This window comes from Cherax quadricarinatus, chromosome 55 (assembly GCF_038502225.1).
Source record: "Cherax quadricarinatus isolate ZL_2023a chromosome 55, ASM3850222v1, whole genome shotgun sequence".
Lineage (NCBI taxonomy): Eukaryota > Metazoa > Arthropoda > Malacostraca > Decapoda > Parastacidae > Cherax > Cherax quadricarinatus.
The window spans coordinates 28,689,837-28,710,923 of record NC_091346.1 but is presented as its reverse complement, the minus strand read 5'-3'; the positions used below and the strand labels follow the sequence as shown (position 1 = coordinate 28,710,923).

The 21,087-nt window shown below is 48.3% G+C and overlaps 1 long non-coding RNA gene across 1 annotated transcript in view; it reads right to left on the bottom strand.

The window, feature by feature from the left end:
* LOC138854323 (uncharacterized) overlaps nt 1-20,543 on the bottom strand; it is a 30,809-nt gene extending 10,266 nt beyond the window's left edge. Inside the window, exons 1-2 of the long non-coding RNA XR_011393526.1 lie at nt 20,411-20,543; nt 19,379-19,457 (exon numbers count right to left, since the gene is read on the bottom strand). This is a non-coding gene — a long non-coding RNA (uncharacterized lncRNA). The remainder of the gene's footprint in view (nt 1-19,378; nt 19,458-20,410) is intronic.
* Nucleotides 20,544-21,087: the final 544 nt, after the last annotated feature.

Here is a 21,087-nt window from a genome sequence, read left to right as displayed (position 1 = left end):
ATGTTAGGTGTCATTGTGGCCGCCAGTGATGTTAGGTGTCATTGTGGCCGCCAGTGATGTTAGGTATCATTGTGGCCGCCAGTGATGTTAGGTATCATTGTGGCCGCCAGTGATGTTAGGTATCATTGTGGCCGCCAGTGATGTTAGGTATCATTGTGGCCGCCAGTGATGTTAGGTATCATTGTGGCCGCCAGTGATGTTAGGTATCATTGTGGCCGCCAGTGATGTTAGGTATCATTGTGGCCGCCAGTGATGTTAGGTGTCATTGTGGCCGCCAGTGATGTTAGGTGTCATTGTGGCCGCCAGTGATGTTAGGTGTCATTGTGGCCGCCAGTGATGTTAGGTGTCATTGTGGCCGCCAGTGATGTTAGGTGTCATTGTGGCCGCCAGTGATATTAGGTATCATTGTGGCCGCCAGTGATGTTAGGTATCATTGTGGCCGCCAGTGATGTTAGGTGTCATTGTGGCAGCCAGTGATGTTAGGTATCATTGTGGCCGCCAGTGATGTTAGGTATCATTGTGGCCGCCAGTGATGTTAGGTATCATTGTGGCCGCCAGTGATGTTAGGTATCATTGTGGCCGCCAGTGATGTTAGGTGTCATTGTGGCCGCCAGTGATGTTAGGTGTCATTGTGGCCGCCAGTGATGTTAGGTGTCATTGTGGCCGCCAGTGATGTTAGGTGTCATTGTGGCCGCCAGTGATGTTAGGTGTCATTGTGGCCGCCAGTGATGTTAGGTGTCATTGTGGCCGCCAGTGATGTTAGGTGTCATTGTGGCCGCCAGTGATGTTAGGTGTCATTGTGGCCGCCAGTGATGTTAGGTGTCATTGTGGCCGCCAGTGATGTTAGGTGTCATTGTGGCCGCCAGTGATGTTAGGTGTCATTGTGGCCGCCAGTGATGTTAGGTGTCATTGTGGCCGCCAGTGATGTTAGGTGTCATTGTGGCCGCCAGTGATGTTAGGTGTCATTGTGGCCGCCAGTGATGTTAGGTGTCATTGTGGCCGCCAGTGATGTTAGGTGTCATTGTGGCCGCCAGTGATGTTAGGTGTCATTGTGGCCGCCAGTGATGTTAGGTGTCATTGTGGCCGCCAGTGATGTTAGGTATCATTGTGGCCGCCAGTGATGTTAGGTGTCATTGTGGCCGCCAGTGATGTTAGGTGTCATTGTGGCCGCCAGTGATGTTAGGTATCATTGTGGCCGCCAGTGATGTTAGGTGTCATTGTGGCCGCCAGTGATGTTAGGTGTCATTGTGGCCGCCAGTGATGTTAGGTGTCATTGTGGCCGCCAGTGATGTTAGGTGTCATTGTGGCCGCCAGTGATGTTAGGTATCAATGTGGCCGCCAGTGGTGTTAGGTATCATTGTGGCCGCCAGTGGTGTTAGGTATCATTGTGGCCGCCAGTGATGTTAGGTATCACTGTGGCCGCCAGTGATGTTAGGTGTCACTGTGGCCGCCAGTGATGTTAGGTGTCACTGTGGCCGCCAGTGATGTTAGGTGTCACTGTGGCCGCCAGTGATGTTAGGTATCACTGTGGCCGCCAGTGATGTTAGGTATCACTGTGGCCGCCAGTGATGTTAGGTATCATTGTGGCCGCCAGTGATGTTAGGTGTCATTGTGGCCGCCAGTGATGTTAGGTGTCATTGTGGCCGCCAGTGATGTTAGGTGTCATTGTGGCCGCCAGTGATGTTAGGTGTCATTGTGGCCGCCAGTGATGTTAGGTGTCATTGTGGCCGCCAGTGATGTTAGGTGTCATTGTGGCCGCCAGTGATGTTAGGTGTCATTGTGGCCGCCAGTGATGTTAGGTGTCATTGTGGCCGCCAGTGATGTTAGGTGTCATTGTGGCCGCCAGTGATGTTAGGTGTCATTGTGGCCGCCAGTGATGTTAGGTGTCATTGTGGCCGCCAGTGATGTTAGGTGTCATTGTGGCCGCCAGTGATGTTAGGTGTCATTGTGGCCGCCAGTGATGTTAGGTGTCATTGTGGCCGCCAGTGATGTTAGGTGTCATTGTGGCCGCCAGTGATGTTAGGTATCATTGTGGCAGCCAGTGATGTTAGGTGTCATTGTGGCCGCCAGTGATGTTAGGTGTCATTGTGGCCGCCAGTGGTGTTAGGTGTCATTGTGGCCGCCAGTGATGTTAGGTATCATTGTGGCCGCCAGTGATGTTAGGTATCATTGTGGCCGCCAGTGATGTTAGGTATCATTGTGGCCGCCAGTGATGTTAGGTGTCATTGTGGCCGCCAGTGATGTTAGGTGTCATTGTGGCCGCCAGTGATGTTAGGTGTCATTGTGGCCGCCAGTGATGTTAGGTATCATTGTGGCCGCCAGTGATGTTAGGTATCATTGTGGCCGCCAGTGATGTTAGGTATCATTGTGGCCGCCAGTGATGTTAGGTATCATTGTGGCCGCCAGTGATGTTAGGTATCATTGTGGCCGCCAGTGATGTTAGGTGTCATTGTGGCCGCCAGTGATGTTAGGTGTCATTGTGGCCGCCAGTGATGTTAGGTGTCATTGTGGCCGCCAGTGATGTTAGGTGTCATTGTGGCCGCCAGTGATGTTAGGTGTCATTGTGGCCGCCAGTGATGTTAGGTGTCATTGTGGCCGCCAGTGATGTTAGGTGTCATTGTGGCCGCCAGTGATGTTAGGTGTCATTGTGGCCGCCAGTGATGTTAGGTGTCATTGTGGCCGCCAGTGATGTTAGGTGTCATTGTGGCCGCCAGTGATGTTAGGTGTCATTGTGGCCGCCAGTGATGTTAGGTGTCATTGTGGCAGCCAGTGATGTTAGGTGTCATTGTGGCAGCCAGTGATGTTAGGTGTCATTGTGGCCGCCAGTTATGTTAGGTGTCATTGTGGCCGCCAGTGATGTTAGGTGTCATTGTGGCCGCCAGTGATGTTAGGTGTCATTGTGGCCGCCAGTGATGTTAGGTGTCATTGTGGCCGCCAGTGATGTTAGGTGTCATTGTGGCCGCCAGTGATGTTAGGTGTCATTGTGGCCGCCAGTGATGTTAGGTATCATTGTGGCCGCCAGTGATGTTAGGTGTCATTGTGGCCGCCAGTGATGTTAGGTGTCATTGTGGCCGCCAGTGATGTTAGGTGTCATTGTGGCCGCCAGTGATGTTAGGTGTCATTGTGGCCGCCAGTGATGTTAGGTGTCATTGTGGCCGCCAGTGATGTTAGGTGTCATTGTGGCCGCCAGTGATGTTAGGTGTCATTGTGGCCGCCAGTGATGTTAGGTGTCATTGTGGCCGCCAGTGATGTTAGGTGTCATTGTGGCCGCCAGTGATGTTAGGTGTCACTGTGGCCGCCAGTGATGTTAGGTATCACTGTGGCCGCCAGTGATGTTAGGTATCACTGTGGCCGCCAGTGATGTTAGGTATCACTGTGGCCGCCAGTGATGTTAGGTATCACTGTGGCCGCCAGTGATGTTAGGTATCACTGTGGCCGCCAGTGATGTTAGGTATCACTGTGGCCGCCAGTGGTGTTAGGTATCACTGTGGCCGCCAGTGATGTTAGGTATCACTGTGGCCGCCAGTGATGTTAGGTATCACTGTGGCCGCCAGTGGTGTTAGGTATCACTGTGGCCGCCAGTGATGTTAGGTATCACTGTGGCCGCCAGTGATGTTAGGTATCACTGTGGCCGCCAGTGATGTTAGGTATCACTGTGGCCGCCAGTGATGTTAGGTATCACTGTGGCCGCCAGTGATGTTAGGTATCACTGTGGCCGCCAGTGATGTTAGGTATCACTGTGGCCGCCAGTGATGTTAGGTATCACTGTGGCCGCCAGTGATGTTAGGTATCACTGTGGCCGCCAGTGATGTTAGGTATCACTGTGGCCGCCAGTGATGTTAGGTATCATTGTGGCCGCCAGTGATGTTAGGTATCATTGTGGCCGCCAGTGATGTTAGGTATCATTGTGGCCGCCAGTGATGTTAGGTATCATTGTGGCCGCCAGTGATGTTAGGTATCATTGTGGCCGCCAGTGATGTTAGGTATCATTGTGGCCGCCAGTGATGTTAGGTATCATTGTGGCCGCCAGTGATGTTAGGTATCATTGTGGCCGCCAGTGATGTTAGGTATCATTGTGGCCGCCAGTGATGTTAGGTATCATTGTGGCCGCCAGTGATGTTAGGTATCATTGTGGCCGCCAGTGATGTTAGGTATCATTGTGGCAGCCAGTGATGTTAGGTGTCATTGTGGCCGCCAGTGATGTTAGGTGTCATTGTGGCAGCCAGTGATGTTAGGTATCATTGTGGCCGCCAGTGATGTTAGGTATCATTGTGGCCGCCAGTGATGTTAGGTATCATTGTGGCCGCCAGTGATATTAGGTATCATTGTGGCCGCCAGTGATGTTAGGTATCACTGTGGCCGCCAGTGATGTTAGGTATCATTGTGGCCGCCAGTGATATTAGGTATCATTGTGGCCGCCAGTGATGTTAGGTATCACTGTGGCCGCCAGTGATGTTAGGTATCATTGTGGCCGCCAGTGATGTTAGGTATCATTGTGGCCGCCAGTGATGTTAGGTATCACTGTGGCCGCCAGTGATGTTAGGTATCATTGTGGCCGCCAGTGATGTTAGGTATCATTGTGGCCGCCAGTGATGTTAGGTATCATTGTGGCCGCCAGTGATGTTAGGTATCATTGTGGCCGCCAGTGATGTTAGGTATCACTGTGGCCGCCAGTGATGTTAGGTATCATTGTGGCCGCCAGTGATATTAGGTATCATTGTGGCCGCCAGTGATGTTAGGTATCACTGTGGCCGCCAGTGATGTTAGGTATCATTGTGGCCGCCAGTGATGTTAGGTATCATTGTGGCCGCCAGTGATGTTAGGTATCATTGTGGCCGCCAGTGATGTTAGGTATCATTGTGGCCGCCAGTGATGTTAGGTATCATTGTGGCCGCCAGTGATGTTAGGTATCATTGTGGCAGCCAGTGATGTTAGGTATCACTGTGGCCGCCAGTGATGTTAGGTATCACTGTGGCCGCCAGTGATGTTAGGTATCATTGTGGCCGCCAGTGATGTTAGGTATCACTGTGGCCGCCAGTGATGTTAGGTATCACTGTGGCCGCCAGTGATGTTAGGTATCAAAGTCTAAACGGTCAGTAATGATGATATTTTTGACGACACATAAGTGTCCAGATTTAGAAATAAATATGTCGTCCACGAGAGAGCAAAAGAGAAAGTAAAATACTAAAATAGAGAAAGAATGAGAAAAAGTAAAATAAAGTAAAAATGAGTAAAAGAAAAAAGAGAAAGTAAAAGAAAGTAAAAGAAAAAAGAGAAAGTAAAAGGAGAAAGTAAAATGAGAAAGAAAAAGTAAAAAAAATAGAAAGTAAAAAAAAGTAAAAGAAAATAATTTAAAAGAGAAAGAAAAGAGAAAAATAAGAGAATGAGAGAAATAGAAGACACATTACGAGAGAGAGAGAGAGAGAGAGAGAGAGAGAGCCCTGGAGGCCAGGGTGGGGAAGAGGATCCCAGGTAATCCATCTTCATTAATTCCAGCAGCGGCAGATGGTGCAAGACGCAGTGTAGGAACACCACGACCAGGAGGATGGCACAGCAGGATGATGAGGATGGGAGGGGAGGATGAGGATGGGAGAAGAAGCAGCCGAGAGCGGAGGATGAGGATGGGAGAGGATGTGTAAGAATGTGCGTGTGTGGTCCTTTTGTAAAGAATATGACAGTGATGGGAAAGTGAGGGAGAGAGGAAAGCGAGGGAGAGAGGAAAGTGAGGGAGAGAGGAAAGCGAGGGAGAGAGGAAAGCGAGGGAGAGAGGAAAGCGAGGGAGAGAGGAAAGCGAGGGAGAGAGGAAAGCGAGGGAGAGAGGAAAGTGAGGGAGAGAGGAAAGCGAGGGAGAGAGGAAAGCGAGGGAGAGAGGAAAGCGAGGGAGAGAGAAAAGCGAGGGAGAGAGAAAAGCGAGGGAGAGAGGAAAGCGAGGGAGAGAGGAAAGCGAGGGAGAGAGGAAAGCGAGGGAGAGAGGAAAGCGAGGGAGAGAGGAAAGCGAGGGAGAGAGGAAAGCGAGGGAGAGAGAAAAGCGAGGGAGAGAGAAAAGCGAGGGAGAGAGAAAAGCGAGGGAGAGAGAAAAGCGAGGGAGAGAGAAAAGCGAGGGAGAGAGAAAAGCGAGGGAGAGAGAAAAGCGAGGGAGAGAGGAAAGCGAGGGAGAGAGAAAAGCGAGGGAGAGAGAAAAGTGAGGGAGAGAGGAAAGCGAGGGAGAGAGGAAAGCGAGGGAGAGAGGAAAGCGAGGGAGAGAGGAAAGCGAGGGAGAGAGGAAAGTGAGGGAGAGAGGAAAGCGAGGGAGAGAGAAAAGCGAGGGAGAGAGAAAAGCGAGGGAGAGAGAAAAGCGAGGGAGAGAGAAAAGCGAGGGAGAGAGAAAAGCGAGGGAGAGAGGAAAGCGAGGGAGAGAGAAAAGCGAGGGAGAGAGAAAAGCGAGGGAGAGAGAAAAGCGAGGGAGAGAGAAAAGCGAGGGAGAGAGAAAAGCGAGGGAGAGAGAAAAGCGAGGGAGAGAGAAAAGCGAGGGAGAGAGAAAAGCGAGGGAGAGAGAAAAGCGAGGGAGAGAGAAAAGCGAGGGAGAGAGAAAAGCGAGGGAGAGAGAAAAGCGAGGGAGAGAGAAAAGCGAGGGAGAGAGGAAAGCGAGGGAGAGAGGAAAGCGAGGGAGAGAGAAAAGCGAGGGAGAGAGGAAAGTGAGGGAGAGAGAAAAGCGAGGGAGAGAGAAAAGCGAGGGAGAGAGAAAAGCGAGGGAGAGAGAAAAGCGAGGGAGAGAGGAAAGCGAGGGAGAGAGAAAAGCGAGGGAGAGAGAAAAGCGAGGGAGAGAGAAAAGCGAGGGAGAGAGGAAAGTGAAAGCCAGAGTGAGGGAACAAGCGTGTGAGTTAAGTGCGAGAGCATTATAGTGTAGTGAGCACCTCAGTGAACAGAAGTATTAAAGAGGATCATCAATGGCTTGGCATTCCTTATTTTAAGGGTTCTAAATATCTATCATTTTCCTCGCAGCTGTGATAATGACATGTTCTGATCCTTGAAGGTGAGATCCTATCATCATCACAAGTCCTTCACATTAGTTTTTCGCTCTACTGTGTGGTTAGAAAATATTTTATACTCACTTCTAACTTTATTTCCTAAGGTAACTGAGCAACTTAAATTTGTCCTTACTGAACATCACATTGTTTCCTGCGGCCCACTGGAACATTTTATTTACATCCGCTTGGAGATTTACAGTGTCACTAGATGACACTCATGAAAATCCTGTTTGTAAATGATGATGTGGTGATGTGATTTACGTCTCTATCAGATATGAGGATGAGGAAAAGGATGGTGGTGAGTACTGTGCCTTGAGGATCGGAGTTTTTCACTGTGGCAGCCTCTGGGTCAACTCTGTCATGGGGATGTTAGGAAGTATTTCTTCAGTCTTGGAGTAATCAGAAGTGGGATGACCTGGAGAGTGAAGTGGTTGAGGCTGGATCCTTACAGCTTTAAGAAGTGGTACGCTAAAGGCAGGTGTGGAACCTTGTAGCGACGAGCGAAGCGGCGGGGCCAGGAGCTGAGACTCGAACCCTTCCCACACACACACATACACGACACACACACACGACACGACACACAAACACACGACACGACACACAAACACACACACGACACACAAACACACGACACACAAACACACGACACAAACACACGACACACAAACACACGACACACAAACACACGACACACAAACACACGACACACAAACACACGACACACAAACACACGACACACAAACACACGACACACAAACACACGACACACAAACACACGACACACAAACACACGACACAGCATCCGGAGAAAGGTGTTTGTATTCACAGAATAATATGCGCTAATTAATTTGCAGTCAGTGATATCATGCAAGAAATGGAGGTACTGGTATGATCTATCATGCAGGTGAAGGTACTAGTATGATCTATTATGCAGGTAATAAACGTACTGGTATGATTATCATACAAGTAATGGAGATGCTAGTATGATCTAAACACACCATCCGTTCTCTACCTCGAGGATAATTTACGTATCTCTTCCTAAGCATGAACTCTCTCTCTCCCTGTGGTAACATACGCACTGCCACATACATACGGCTGTATCATACATACGGCTGTATCATACATACGGATGTATCATACATACGGCTGTATCATACATACGGCTGTATCATACATACGGCCGTATCATACATACGGCCGTATCATACATACGGCTGTATCATACATACGGCTGTATCATACATACAAGCATATGTATGATACAACCTTATCATACATACGGCTGCATCTCGCCAGGATCTCCTTCCAAAATTATCAACTTTTTGAAATTTTATGAGTGAAAATGAACGAGAAATATTGAACTTTACTAAGACATGTCGAGTTAATAATACAGCACCGACTTGTCAGGCTTTATATATGGCTCCTGTTATCATTCACTGTGGCTCCTGTTATCATTCACTGTGGCTCCTGTTATCATTCACTGTGACTAACCATGGTCCTGGTACATACTAGGTCCAATGATATAACCACTCAGCCACGGAGCTTACAATAGGATGTCACAACCAGCAAAACCTGTGACTTGGTTATATCAGCAGCACCAACTGCGACCCTACCGTTTGTTCCCACAGTCCCAGAATCTGTCAAAGACAGTCCCCAGACTGGGACTGTCACTCCTTCCTGTCTCGTCCTCTTGTGCAGTACTGACCTCGGTCGGGATAACTTTCTTAATATCGAGGAAAATGCAGTTCAACAAATTGTGGAAAAGAACTGAAGGAGCCACTCGTGGCGAAACGTTTCTTATTAAAGATACTCATACACATTACACAAAAAACCCGCACATAAGAGAGAAGAGCTTACGACGACGTTTCGGTCCGTCTTGGACCATTTACAAAATCACATTGACTTTGTAAAAGGTCCAAGTCACGGTATTGTGCCTTATTTCTCTTTCAAGATACTCAGGTGTTGGACATGTGTTTAATTATTCTGATACTTTACTGACATTGTTCTTCCTATGTGACTGTGGATAGTAAGCTGTGACGGTTGACATGGGTGGATAGTAAGCTGTGACGGTTGACATGGGTGGATAGTAAGCTGTGACGGTTGACATGGGTGGATAGTAAGCTGTGACGGTTGACATGGGTGGATAGTAAGCTGTGACGGTTGACATGGGTGGATAGTAAGCTGTGACGGTTGACATGGGTGGATAGTAAGCTGTGACGGTTGACATGGGTGGATAGTAAGCTGTGACGGTTGACATGGGTGGATAGTAAGCTGTGACGGTTGACATGGGTGGATAGTAAGCTGTGACGGTTGACATGGGTGGATAGTAAGCTGTGACGGTTGACATGGGTGGATAGTAAGCTGTGACGGTTGACATGGGTGGATAGTAAGCTGTGACGGTTGACATGGGTGGATAGTAAGCTGTGACGGTTGACATGGGTGGATAGTAAGCTGTGACGGTTGACATGGGTGGATAGTAAGCTGTGACGGTTGACATGGGTGGATAGTAAGCTGTGACGGTTGACATGGGTGGATAGTAGGCTGTGACGGTTGACATGGGTGGATAGTAAGCTGTGACGGTTGACATGGGTGGATAGTAAGCTGTGACGGTTGACATGGGTGGATAGTAAGCTGTGACGGTTGACATGGGTGGATAGTAAGCTGTGACGGTTGACATGGGTGGATAGTAAGCTGTGACGGTTGACATGGGTGGATAGTAAGCTGTGACGGTTGACATGGGTGGATAGTAAGCTGTGACGGTTGACATGGGTGGATAGTAAGCTGTGACGGTTGACATGGGTGGATAGTAAGCTGTGACGGTTGACATGGGTGGATAGTAAGCTGTGACGGTTGACATGGGTGGATAGTAGGCTGTGACGGTTGACATGGGTGGATAGTAAGCTGTGACGGTTGACATGGGTGGATAGTAAGCTGTGACGGTTGACATGGGTGGATAGTAGGCTGTGACGGTTGACATGGGTGGATAGTAAGCTGTGACGGTTGACATGGGTGGATAGTAGGCTGTGACGGTTGACATGGGTGGATAGTAAGCTGTGACGGTTGACATGGGTGGATAGTAAGCTGTGACGGTTGACATGGGTGGATAGTAAGCTGTGACGGTTGACATGGGTGGATAGTAGGCTGTGACGGTTGACATGGGTGGATAGTAAGCTGTGACGGTTGACATGGGTGGATAGTAAGCTGTGACGGTTGACATGGGTGGATAGTAAGCTGTGACGGTTGACATGGGTGGATAGTAAGCTGTGACGGTTGACATGGGTGGATAGTAAGCTGTGACGGTTGACATGGGTGGATAGTAAGCTGTGACGGTTGACATGGGTGGATAGTAAGCTGTGACGGTTGACATGGGTGGATAGTAAGCTGTGACGGTTGACATGGGTGGATAGTAAGCTGTGACGGTTGACATGGGTGGATAGTAAGCTGTGACGGTTGACATGGGTGGATAGTAAGCTGTGACGGTTGACATGGGTGGATAGTAAGCTGTGACGGTTGACATGGGTGGATAGTAAGCTGTGACGGTTGACATGGGTGGATAGTAAGCTGTGATGGTTGACATGGGTGGATAGTAAGCTGTTACGGTTGACATGGGTGGATAGTAAGCTGTGATGGTTGACATGGGTGGATAGTAAGCTGTGATGGTTGACATGGGTGGATAGTAAGCTGTGATGGTTGACATGGATAGTAAGATGTGATGGTTGACATGGATGGATAGTAAGCTGTGACGGTTGACATGGGTGGATAGTAAGCTGTGACGGTTGACATGGGTGGATAGTAAGCTGTAACGGTTGACATGGGTGGATAGTAAGATGTGACGGTTGACATGGGTGGATAGTAAGCTGTGACGGTTGACATGGGTGGATAGTAAGCTGTGACGGTTGACATGGGTGGATAGTAAGCTGTGACGATTGACATGGGTGGATAGTAAGCTGTGACGGTTGACATGGGTGGATAGTAAGCTGTGACGGTTGACATGGGTGGATAGTAAGCTGTGACGGTTGACATGGGTGGATAGTTAGCTGTGACGGTTGACATGGGTGGATAGTAAGCTGTGACGGTTGACATGGGTGGATAGTAAGCTGTGACGGTTGACATGGGTGGATAGTAAGCTGTGATGGTTGACATGGGTGGATAGTAAGCTGTGACGGTTGACATGGGTGGATAGTAAGCTGTGATGGTTGACATGGGTGGATAGTAAGCTGTGATGGTTGACATGGGTGGGTAATAAGCTGTGATAGTTGACATGGATAGTAAGCTGTGACGGTTGACATGGGTGGATAGTAAGCTGTGATGGTTGACATTGGTGGATAGTAAGCTGAAGTAGGTTTTATGGGGGACTATGGCAGACTGGTTTAGAAAGACACGTAAGCAAACACTATAACATATTAGAAAACGTTTCGGTCCTGGGACCTTGATCACTTCTAACATACAGAGGTAGAAAGACATATATATAGGCGGAGAGTGAGATGTGACGCACGTGACCTGAGGAATGTCATTCCTCAGGTCACGTGCGAGGTCCCAGGACCGAAACGTTTTCTAATAAATATGTTAGTGTTTGCTTACGTGTCTTTCTAAACCAACTTGTCAGTATTTATTACCAAGGTTTATACCACTATGGCAGACTGTATGGACGGGGGTTCATAGATATGGGCGGAGGTTAAGGATGGAGTGTGGGCGTGGGTGGGCGACTTGTGGAGCTAGACTATGTCTGGAGACATGAGCTGGGTGGGCTACACCTCATGTCAACACGACAGGCTACCACGTCATGTCAACACGACAGGCTACCACGTCATGTCAACACGGCAGGCTACCACGTCATATCAACACGGCAGGCTACCACGTCATGTCAACACGGCAGGCTACCACGTCATGTCAACACGGCAGGCTACCACGTCATGTCAACACGGCAGGCTACCACGTCATGTCAACACGGCAGGCTACCACGTCATATCAACACGGCAGGCTACCACGTCATATCAACACGGCAGGCTACCACGTCATATCAACACGACAGGCTACCACGTCATGTCAACACGGCAGGCTACCACGTCATGTCAACACGGCAGGCTACCACGTCATGTCAACACGGCAGGCTACCACGTCATGTCAACACGGCAGGCTACCACGTCATGTCAACACGGCAGGCTACCACGTCATGTCAACACGGCAGGCTACCACGTCATGTCAACACGGCAGGCTACCACGTCATGTCAACACGGCAGGCTACCACGTCATGTCAACACGGCAGGCTACCACGTCATGTCAACACGGCAGGCTACCACGTCATGTCAACACGGGAGGCTACCACGTCATGTCAACACGGCAGGCTACCACGTCATGTCAACACGGCAGGCTACCACGTCATGTCAACACGGCAGGCTACCACGTCATGTCAACACGGCAGGCTACCACGTCATGTCAACACGGCAGGCTACCACGTCATGTCAACACGGCAGGCTACCACGTCATGTCAACACGGCAGAAATGATCTTTTAAACAACAGAAACATATGTTGTACTTGTATCAAGATTAGACTGAAGACATCTCCAGACTGAGGGACTGATTACCTCAAACTACTACACTGTATCAGACTGATGAAGCCAATAAGTGGCGACACGTTTCCACAATGAAGACACCCAAGTGTTGCACATGTGACTAGATGGAGATGAACACCATTCACAGCTTCGAGAGAAGGTACGAGCGGGTCTCGGAGGCCAAGAATCTGTAAAGCCGGGTCGCCACAAGGTAAAATATTGGCCAGAGGCGGTGACTGGACCCCCTGCAAACAACTAGGAGAGTACAACTGAAGCTTTCACGTGAAGGAGGGGAAAAAAGCTTTATATCACTTAATATCACATTAAAGAAAGGTCAACCGTAGAGGAATAAACTTGATGGAGGGGAGTGATGGAGGGGAGTGGTGGAGGGGAGTGGTGGAGGGGAGTGATGGAGGGGAGTGATGGAGGGGAGTGATGGAGGGGAGTGATGGAGGGGAGTGATGGAGGGGAGCGATGGAGGGGAGTGATGGAGGGGAGTGGAGGAGGGGAGCGATGGAGGGGAGCGATGGAGGGGAGCGATGGAGGGGAGCGATGGAGGGGAGCGATGGAGGGAAGTGATGGAGGGGAGTGATGGAGGGGAGTGGTAGAGGGGAGGGTTGGAGGGGAGGTGAGTGGAGGAGAGTGGAGGGGAATGGTGGAGGGGAGTGGAGGGGAGGGGTGGAGGGGAGTGATGGAGGGGAGTGATGGAGGGGAGGGGTGGAGGGGAGTGATGGAGGGGAGTGGTAGAGGGGAGTGGTGGAGGGGAGTGATGGAGGGGAGTGATGGAGGGGAGTGGAGGGGAAGGGTGGAGGGGAGTGATGGATGGGAGGGGTGGAGGGGAGGGGTGGAGGGGAGCGATGGAGGGGAGTGATGGAGGGGAGTGATGGAGGGAAGGGGTGGAGGGGAGTGATGGAGGGGAGTGAAGGTGGGGAGGGGAGTGAATGTGGGGAGGGGAGTGATGGAGGGGAGTGAATGTGGGGAGGGGAGTGAATGTGGGGAGGGGAGTGAATGTGGGGAGGGGAGTGATGGAGGAGAGAGAAGGTGGGGAGGGGAGTGAAGGTGGGGAGGAGAGTGATGGAGGGGAGTGATGGTGGGGAGGGGAGTGATGGACGGGAGGGGAGTGATGGTGGGAGTGAAGGGAGTGATGGTGGGGAAGGGAGTGGAGGGGAGAAGGTGGGGAGGGGAGGTTAGGAGTGAAGGTGGGGAGGGGAGTGGAGGTGGGGAGGGGAGTGAAGGTGGGGAGGGGAGTGATGGAGGGGAGTGGAGTGAGGGTGGGGAGGGGAGGGGGGGAGGGGAGTGGAGGTGGGGAGATGGAGGGGAGGTGGGGAGATGGAGGGGAGGTGGGGAGATGGAGGGGAGGTGGGGAGGGGAGTGATGGACGGGAGGGGAGTGATGGTGGGAAGTGACTGAGGGGAGGGGAGTGATTGAGGGGAGGGGAGTAGTGGGGAGGGGAGTGATTGAGGGGAGGGGAGTGACTGAGGAGAGGGGAGTGAAGGCAGGGAGGGGAGTGAAGGCAGGGAGGGGAGTGAAGGCAGGGAGGGGAGTGAAGGCAGGGAGGGGAGTGAAGGCAGGGAGGGGAGTGAAGGCAGGGAGAGGAGTGATGGAGGGGAGGGGAGTGAAGGCGGGAAGGGAGAGGGTGGGGTTTAGGTATGGGTGAGAGGGTAGGGGTTAGAGGGTGGAGTTAAGGTAGGTGTGAGGGTACTGTGGGGGAGAGAGGGTGAAGGAGACGGTGGGGTGAGGGTGGGGGAGAGAGAGGATCAGGGTAATGACCCAGTAAATGAGACATGATAATGGGGGATAATGGCCAAATTTATGAGGCAAGGAATTTATTCCGGCCATTATCATTATTTTTGTGAGGGTTGGGAAGGGCCGCCCTGATGGAATCTGTATTACTGTCCACAATCTCTCGCAAATACCACCTCAGGGCAGGAGACCAGGAGCTAGTACCCTCCTCTAGTGACTTCACAATACTCTGAGCCAACTAGCTATCCTAGGTGACGTCACAATGCTGTACAAACCAACCAGCTGTCACTGATGTCAACATTCTTAAAAGTCTTCTCTGGCTTTTTACAGAAAGGAATTAACCGCAGTTACCGCCCATCCTTAGGCTCCTTCACTTCTATTACACACTTAACATACACAACAAAACATTGAAACACCTGGTCATGATCATGGACCAGGCCACGGGGGCGCTGACCCCCGGAACACCCTCCAGGTATACCATCGCCTGCTTTACCACTCAAGTCTTATAATCTATTCACTTCAGGAGTATTTCCCACCTTCATCAAGTATCTTGGCAGGGATACCTTAAAATGCACCACGAAGAAACGGGCGGATCGGGTATACACAGAGAAAGATCGCAGTCAGAAGGATGGAAACCAAGTTAGGGAGGCTGGTAAGGTTCCCCAAGTGACGCTCTAGACCACTCGGCCACAGATGCCTCAAAAGCTGGGCAGCCTGGTTTACAAGCTATGTTTCTTCCCCAGCCCGGGCACATTAGTGAGCCTCAAACAGGGGTTCAAGGTATTTCATTCTCCTTCTACATGTTCTGACCTCACAGTCACTTGAACTCTGCCAGCCTTCCTGACGAGGCTTCGAATCCTGCTGACTGCGATCTTTCTCTGTCTGTACCCGCTCGTTTCTGCGTGGCGAACTGATTATATAATATATATATATATATGTGTGTGTGTGTGTGTGTGTGTGTGTGTGTGTGTGTGTGTGTGTGTGTGTGTGTGTGTGTGTGTGTGTCGTGCCGAATTGGTAAAACTGGTCAATTAGCAAAAACTCATTTAAAATTAAGTCCTTTCTAAAATTTTCTCTTATACATTTAAAGATTTACATTAATATAAATGAAAAAAATATACAAGTTAACAATTTTGTACTAAAAGAACCTTAAAAAACTTACCTAACCTTATTATAACAAGCGCAATTTAATTTAGCTTAATCCAATATATTTTAGATAAGTTTACAACAATTTAAAAGTATACAATGAAATATATTTTTTTCGTTAGGTTCAGAATGATTTTTGCTATATTACTGCATACACAAATTTCGCTTGCCTTATTTGGCAAGAAGAGCATTGCTATTTAAGACAAAATCGCATTTTACCTATATGGAACGACATACATATGTTCTTATTCTTTAAGAATTGATAAAATACCAAGTGGAGGAAAAAACTTCATAAAATGCTATAATCTATATAGTATATATCTTTTTACATACTGTTATATTCTAACATTATATTGCAATTGGAGATTTGGCCGAGCAGTAGACTGGCATACAGTCCAGCCTGGAGCAGCACAACACCACAGGCAGATAGATGGAGCATAGTCTGCCAGACTGCCCCTAGGTACGTTGAGAGCACTTTAAAAATATCTAGCACCCACAGATTATCCATTCTGACCTTTTATACAGGTCTATTTCAGGTACCCAGACAAAATTCATCCCCCAAAAAATGCCACTTACGGCTAATAGGGAAGGACCACATCATGGAGGAGCACTAGGAACAGGCTTTCTAATCAAAGACTGGGTTAAATGAACAACCATTATCTTCCGAGTGGAAAAACAGTAACCATTAGAAGCGGTCCACTCCAAGATGTTGTCCACTGCCACCGGAGGCCGCTGACAGACGCCAAGCAGTGTCCTGCAAGATCGTCCACATTACAGGGAAGCCTAGACTCCGGCAGAGATGACGCTGACCACACCATTTATAGCTACAATAAAGCATGCGATGCTCAAAATGCAGCTCTGCGGAACAACCTATTCCAGGGAAAAATTCCCGTCAATATGACGAAAGAAACCTTGAGAGACCAGTTTGTCAGAAATTGAGAAACTGAAATAGTCGCCCTCAGTCTCCTCAGTGGATGAAAACATCGTCTCAAAGCTTCAGGGCCTGGAGCTAAGGATTGTAGCTTCCGATACTAGAGACAGAAACCCTCAGCAAAGGTGTTGGCCACCGTCGATTTAAAGGTTATGTACCACATGGTTATGATGGAGAAAGTAGGGCCATCGACTGGAGGAGCACTTCCCAGATATCTTTATGAGTTTATCCATATCCGTTCATAATCATACCAATCTGGGAGGAGAATCAGAGTTAAATCACCCCCCCCCCCGCCCACACACAAACAAAATGAACCCAAGACATCAGCCGAAAGACTCTGAAAACCTTCCCTTTGATGGTCAAACTCTCTTGTGTAACAGCTTATTAACCAGTGAAAAAATGGAAAGGCGGCGATAAGCTATATAACACAATCTGGCTGTTTTTCACAGCCCTTGTTCAACCACGATATTGGCAGATGTAACTGCTGCAGGGAAGGATTTTTCTCTCACAAAGCACGAATTGTTTGATTTAGAGTTTTAAGCATTCCATTTTTAACATCAAATTTATACTACCATTAACAACTACTGTCAAGTAATCAATTCACTTTCATAACACAAACCATAATAACAAAGGAAGTAAAATTATGAAAGGAACTATTCACAATCCAGAACCCATATCCTGAATTCACTTCATGCTATCAGACACAAATATCTGCAAATTTAGATGAAGGGGGAAATATCCCCACTATTTATGCAAGAAAAAGCTGGCTTTTTATTCAGGTAAGGACCATTTGGGAAGAGTGTTTTCCCTCTCAGAGAAGAGGCCCCTAACCTTTACACAGACTACCACAATATTAAGGTGATTCAGTGTCGAGGATGGTAGTAGGTGTGATGTTTACGGAGCATTTAGCCGGTGTTGAGGATGGGGCGGATAAAGGTGAGCATTACAGGCAAATCTATGAGAGAGATCATCTGAAGTTCTGTTACACAGACCAGGGATGGGGGAGGGAACGGAGGTCTGTGCCCGAGAAAATGTTTATGAACATTAGGAAGAGTCAGGGACCCATTGTTCAAGATAACACTGAAGGGATTCAGCAAGGACTACAGCAGAACAGAGCAGCCTGCCTTCCACAATGGACGGTGGGCACTAAAAAAGTCACGTCTCCACAGGGGCTACGCTGGCAGATACACTCCCAGGGGGCCCCCCTTCCCTTATTATTCCCAGCTTCTGGGTCGCCCGGAGATGCCTACAGAGGAGAGGCAGGGCAGGGGGTCAACTGTACACGTAGTGGGGCCACCGATAATACCCCAAGGGAGGGAGCTGTGTGTTCCCCCACATACGAGGTTGGCCCCACAATAGCTAGGGTACTATGACTAGAAGGAAAAACCACATATGATCAGCTAGCATGATGAGGCGCGCACACCCTTGTACTGACCTCTGCAAGATGCATCTTTTCTATATACCTGATGATGCAGCAGTGCACGATCCCTCTGATGTACCTCACACATCCTGTCATTACCTTCGTAGAGGCCCACACAGTAATGACCCTCCATTACTTAAATAAAGGAGTGGTCAGTGTAAATATGTCGTCACATGTAACGCATGATGGGTTGCCTTACACTTGATCCTCTAGTGATCACACTTCTGGTACTTAAAGAGGCACGTACCTCTACAACACAACTGTACGCAAAGATTTGTTAAGTTATACCATGAATTAAATAAAGATCCTAGACTTTACCTTACGAAACAGACAAAGCAATGCGACAGTACTTATGGACAAGGTAGATTATAGTGGAAAAATGAACGTGGTATTAGAAAACGGAGGAATTTACATGCCCCATGCACTGTATTACGAAGGGAACACAGGGCTTCACATCCGGATTTCTCCACCCCAGGATATAAGAGGAAGGCTCGCTTGATCGAACATTACGAGCAGTGAATTAATGTTGTCCAGAACACCCACCTACCTCTTAATCCTGTAAACTGCCTCAGCACTAAATTGTGGTGGGAGAATAAGGAGAGTGACAGAATGGGGTGAATTCTCCCTACACAGGTCTAAAGAGGAATGAAAGAGGGAGGACGTAAGTTGTCAGCCGCTCAAACCAGGCCGTCACGTTCAAGGCGCTGACCTCCGAAACACACCCTCCAGGTATAAGGTAATCCATCTTTGGAGAAATATACACGTGGAGAGGAAGCAGTCCTGGCTGGTACGACAATCTTGGTTCACAGGAGTGTTCACAGTGAACCTAAAATGACCAACATCCCACTCATCTTAAGCCCCCCCCCCAAAAAAAAAAGAAAATGCTAAGGAGACTAGCAGTTTCTCAGGACAACTGCAGAACCTGGTCCTTCCTTCCTAAATTCGCACGAGTAATAGCGCCTCAGAAACAGATAGTCAGATTTGCTTCGAGGAAATGCAAGGCTGCTGGAATTCCTCGGATCAAGAGCCCTTCACTAGCATCAATCTATTTTACACCCTTATTCCACTATTACAACCCAATCCAATGTGGCGGCGCAAGCCTCATGCCAGCATCTTTCACTTTTAGACAGATTAACGAACTCAGATGAGACGTCCATTGTTATAGATGTTTAAATATTAAATTATTTATTAAATTATTTATTATTATATTGGTTATTAATATTATTAGCGCAATGCACTCCAGCCACTGAGTCCCGCGGGAACCATCACTAAAACAACTCTGCTGCTTCAGATTATTATTATTATAATCAAGGGGAAGCGCTAAACCCGGAGGATTATACAGCGCCTGGGGGAGGATATGTGGAAGGCATTCAGGCTTAATTCGGGGAACTGGAGCACAGATCCAATTCCCTAAATCAAGAGCCCATCACCAACATCAAGGAACCTTCCTTGAGGGGGCTGCTTCAGAGAAAATTGTGAAATCTTGTTTTAGATATTTAATACATTCCAACGTCCAGCACGCTAACCAGCACGCTAATTACCTCGCAAGTAAAAACAAAGAAAGCAGATTCTTACTTACATTTCCTTGTTTTGGGTGTCCACTTTCTTAGATAGAGAAGAACATCTTTGCAGGTCGAGTCATCTTAGCAAGCACACATCTGTAAACATATTGAATATATCACACACAACCCAAGAAACATTTTATACTTTTTATTTACATCAATTTATTACAAGGATATAGAGCGGAAACTGGACCCCGTATGGGTCTTGCAAGGCCTGGGTAGTGGGAAGCAACCAGACTGATCTTAGAAGTGCCCGTTGCTCCAATGCCTTAAATCAAGAGTCCCTCACTGGGGTCAGAGCACCCACATCCCTGAAATAATTATTAGCTACACACTACCATCTAGCTCAGTTAATTTACCTGAGAAAACTGACTGTGCAGCAGAAAAATAAGGTCTTGTCAGTAACAAGCGCGTAGCAGTGTGTTTGCTCGGTGGGGTTTACAGCGCCTACACGAGGGCCATTAAATAACACACATCACCTTTTCACCACCAGTCAAGAATACTTTTAATCCCTAAAAACTGGAATTAAAGTAGCTCCCAAATACCATACATACCTTTTTCAATCAAATGTGTCCTGAGCGACGCTGCCCATATTTTATTATTTTAATCAAAAAGAAGCGCTAAGCCACAAGGGCTATACAGCGCTGACGCTGCCCATAACTACGTCGTCACAGTGCTAACAACGTAGTCTTGTTTAACGAACTTTCAAAGGTACTATATAATTGCCAGACGTAAGAGAGCCTTTTAGTGAGTAACCACATACACATTCATATATAACGTTACTTTAACGAATCCTAACGTAAACAAAAAAAAAAAAACGAGAGGATATGAAGGTTTAAAAACGCGCAGATTTATTGTGGTGACAACCTGAAGTTTCTGAAAAGTTGGTAATGTTTTAACCAGTGTAATGTTGATTTAGTGTATAATGTTTATTTTTTCCACTGCACTTCACCATTGTGTTGATAACATTCACTCGTCAACTCTCAGACATTCTCGACTACTGGCTGTCTGCTACACTCCCACCCAGGGTACTTCAACACTCAACTTACGACTTCCATAGTCGCAGTTGGCGTAACTACGCTCAGATCAGCTCGATAAACACTGTGACCTCCGTATTCCTGTTTAGTGTGCGCTACCACTGGCTGGGCGAGCATCCCAGGATGCACAATAACTAGCCACTCGGGTAGAACAGCTACGACTAAACTCTAGTCCGGTTTGTTAGCTTCGAACCTACGACTCCACGAGGGTCGGTAAGGCTTCATACCACCCGTGTACCATCAATCAGGATTACAGGAATACCGAAATTTGGTATTAATGTAATTTCTCAGTGTAGGGGAATTCAGAAACACATTCCTCAGTGTATATACACTGAGAACTCTAGGTGTGAGGAACCTCAACACTGTGACCGCTTGTTTCACAGAGATGAGACTCCCTGTATATAACTACGGCTTCACTGGGATTCGAACCTACGGCTTCGATACCTTGTGTTTGGGCTTTGAAGCGTCTACATGTGATTAATGAGCGAAACACATGATATATATACTCGGAGGTGCAAATTTATCGGTGTATATACACTGAGTGACGTATATCTGTAAAGAGTGTATGTATGTATATCTTCTTCTTTCAACAAACTGGCCATATCCAACCCAAACAGCGTGGCCCAAAAACAAAAACAAAGGTTTCTCTTTTTAACTTCGGTAATGTATACAGGAGAAGGGGTTACTAG